The sequence below is a fragment of the Quercus robur genome, chromosome 4, assembly GCF_932294415.1.
Source record: "Quercus robur chromosome 4, dhQueRobu3.1, whole genome shotgun sequence".
In the NCBI taxonomy this organism is placed as follows: domain Eukaryota; kingdom Viridiplantae; phylum Streptophyta; class Magnoliopsida; order Fagales; family Fagaceae; genus Quercus; species Quercus robur.
In genome coordinates, this window is record NC_065537.1 from 50,961,854 (window position 1) to 50,965,690 (window position 3,837).

General features: G+C 32.1%; 1 long non-coding RNA gene across 1 annotated transcript; it reads left to right on the forward strand.

The window, feature by feature from the left end:
• Nucleotides 1-262: 262 nt before the first annotated feature.
• Nucleotides 263-3,448, forward strand: LOC126722884 (uncharacterized). The gene is made up of 5 exons (XR_007654058.1): nt 263-504; nt 677-830; nt 1,523-1,640; nt 2,030-2,128; nt 3,081-3,448. It is a non-coding gene; the product is annotated as an uncharacterized LOC126722884 (long non-coding RNA).
• Nucleotides 3,449-3,837: the final 389 nt, after the last annotated feature.

Here is a 3,837-nt window from a genome sequence, read left to right on the forward strand (position 1 = left end):
TTGCAAAAGCTGAGAGAAAATGAGTTCCTAGAATTAAGGAGGTAATAACAAATAGGAAAAGTCCCTACTTAAAATTCAGACATGTGTAACTTTAAAAAGCGATACATTATATTGTTTCAAAATATTAACACCGTTTGGCTGTACTTTTTTATATTAATAAAAAATAAATAAAAAACCTGTTAAAAGAAAAAAAAAAACGCAAAAATTTTAAAATATCTGCCTATCTCTTCAGATTACTTAACATTTTCTGTTTCTTTAAAAAAAAAAAAAAAAACCCTGCCAATATTGCGATACAGAGAAAGAGGAAGGGAAAAAGGGGAAAAACCTACTCTCTGCACATCAGTCTTCTTAACTATTTTTCTCTCTAAAAAAAAACCCTAGCCATACTACGATAGAGGCGATCTTTTCACATCAAACTCCGCTACGAGAAAAGAAAAAAGAAGAAAGACTTGCGCCACAGTGGAGATTCGATTGATCATCGCTATCCCCTTTTGAGTTTTCCAGGTACGTTCTTCTCTCTCTCCCTCTCCCTCTCCTTCTCTCTATGATTTTTTGTTCTTTTGATTCGGTTTTGAAACTTCTCTGTGATTTCGGGATAAGTTTCTCCTGTTTCCGTCAATTTACGGAATATTGTTGATCTGTTTAGCGATTAAAACCCTATCGATCTTCTCTTCAGACTCTGCGAACCAGTGGATATTCGTACGGCCGGCCACTGCCATACCCTGCCGGACTTAGAGCATCACAATCGGCATCCGTCAAAGCTAAATACGATCAAACGCCTCATAGGTTTTGAGATACAGAGTTAGAGATTGGCGATATTCTGACGAAAGGTACGCATTATTTCTGTTTGTTCATTCTACCTTTTTTGAGTGCTTTGTTGTGAAAATTAGACGAAATATATGCATTAATTCTCTGTGTTCATTTTTCCCCTTTTGGTGCTTTGTTGTGAAGTTTGATTGTTCAAATTTCTGCAGGAATTTTCCTGCATAATTTCGTTTAAGAACTATTGTTCGATAAATCTGTGTGCTGTGATTGATGTATGTGATATATTAATTTAAGTTTCAGATACTGTGGCTTGCCATATATATAATTTTATATGGGTACAAACTTAATTCGTAAAACCTAAGGTGTTTGGGTTATAATTGATTTTGTTTTGTGGATTTGGTGTGAGATTCAATTCTGATGTATATTTGTGTTGTTGGTTAGATTGGATTGTAAGACTTTGAAATCTGAAAGTGTAATGTATTTTTGTTGTTGTAACTTTATGGTTGCTGGTAGGTGAATTTTCATTTATAAAACAATGAATGTAGTTACTATTAAATTGACAGAAATTGTTTGTAATTCATTTAGTAGATCATGTTTGGTTGGAGCACACCTCTTTTTCTGTAACACATACTGTTTATTAATATTATTTCAAGTTTTTGATGATGTAAACTAGATTGTCACTTATATTGTAAACAGTAGGTTTTTTCCACTGTTATATATAAACTTTACTAATGTTTAAAATGTTCTAATATTACAGATTCATATCGCAACGAAGTACAAAACTTTGAAGCGGATATCAGTGAATGTGAGATGCAGTTAACGTAGCAAACAACCATGAGCTGACCAATATTGCTATGATCTTGAATGACTGATACGTAAGTTTTTAAATTTTTTTTAAACAAAAAATAATATTTTAAAAAAAATGGATACAGAAATCTAATTTTTTTTATTTCATATCTGCATCTTCAACTTACAGAACTATTTTGTTTAATTAACTTATACATTCCTAACATTTACTTTCACATAAGTATTTTTAATTGTTTCCATTACTTCCCATTCAGCATCATAGTCTAAATGTAAAAAGGTATCCTTTGCAAGAAAAACTTATTTCTGCTGTAATACAATGCTTGAAAGGATTATCTTAAATATTTCAGATTTAATAAGAGATCTCAGATTTAGTAGTAACAAGAAGAGTACTGATAATGAAAAAATCTTAGAGTAAAAGAAGAAAATGAACTAATTCATTTATTCTTACTTCATGCAGAACATGTTGGTTTATCTCTCTTCTATGTATTGCACTTAACTTCTATGGTTTCTGTTGGGAGGATAAAGAACTTCACAATATTGACGTTAGAGACTCCAGGTAACTGGCCTTCAACTAATTCTGTTCATATAAAAGTGTCTATTTAAAGTTTTCAACTTAAGTCTCAAATTGTATTGAGATGACTCTGATAACCCCAAACAAAAACATACATTCTAAATAGCCACCATTTATTCCAAAGTGTTTGTCTAATAAAAACTCTCCTTATCGCTGCTTAGTTATCTAAAACAATTGATTGAATGAAATAATTATGTCAAGCCTTTGTAACACTAGCATGGTAGTATAGTCAAACACAATTAGAGTTCAATTCCTGCCATGTATGAGAAGAATAATTGATCAATTAATAACCCCACAAACGAAGTCATACATGCAAATTAGCCACCATTTATTTCAAAATGCTTACCACCATACATATTACACAAAAGCAAGTATTCATAGAAAAATATCCATGTATATTTTTAGGCTCATATAATCAGATTGTCACTGACCCTTATAATCAGATAAGTATGGTATATGCCTTTTTTTATGTTTGGAATGGGGAGAAACGGATGAGAGAAGAGGAAAGGTAAGGGAAGGAAGGGTGGCTGACATATACTAATATTCCAAATATACATTAAAACACTTTAATTGGCACAAGGTTAAGAACTGTTTTTTTATTAGTAGCAATGCCAGGACCAACTACCTCTTCCATGTTGATATCTTCCAATTTCATCCCATAGGGTAGTTTCCAATGGAAACAATATAAAAGATTTGCAAGTGCAAGCTCAATTGCAGTTGTTGCCATGGCTAGAGTTTGGACTGTAATTTACTTCTTATCAATTACTATATTACTGTTTCAACTTAACAGAATTTATATTGCTTTTTATATTTCTTTGGATTGATTGGGCAAAATAATTTGATACCATTTGATTTCCTGCTTATTACACTTTCCTTCTTCTTTTTTTTTTTTTTTTTTTGGCATCCCATTGATCTTAAGCTTCATTTTTTTTAATAGGGGACTCATTAACTGCCAGTCTGTACTTGCTGCCATCCTAGCAAAAACAGGAGTTTCAGCCCATTTTACTTATTAGTGAAAATGAACCAATGACTTACTGCTTACTATTGAAGGGGAGACGGAGCGCTAAAAAAAAGAAAGCATTATCATTAATTCAAACTGTTTTTCATCCTACCTGATCTACTGTTTTTGAAGAGCGATTAAAATTGTAAAACTTTTAAATCTGAAAGTGTAATCTATTTTTGTTGTTGTAACTTTATGGTTGCTGGTAGGTGAATTTTCATTTCTAAAACAATAAATGTAATTACTATTAAATTGTCAAAAATTGTTTCTAATTCATTTAGTAGATCATGTTTGGTTGGAGCACACCTCTTTTTCTTTAAGTTTCATACTATAAAATACTTTCAAAGATTGTATGTGCAGCAGCCAATGTGGCATGACCACAAAACTGAAGCTGCACAGGGGTATCAAACATTTGATTGTTTAATTTCCCAACCTGTGTGTTCTTAACGAAGGTTAGCCCAGCCTTAGCCGCTGGCTGCACCATGGTCGTCAAGCCCGCTAAGCAAACACCACTCTCGGCTCTCTATTATGCTCATCTTTCAAACCTGGTATATGCTCCTATAAATTAATCACTTTTCATGGTTCTAAAGAATATGAACACAGAAAAGACAGTGTAACAAAACAATTCTTGAAAAATTAGGATACAACACAGTGAGATATGATAATTAATAAATTAATATAATTAGGTATATTT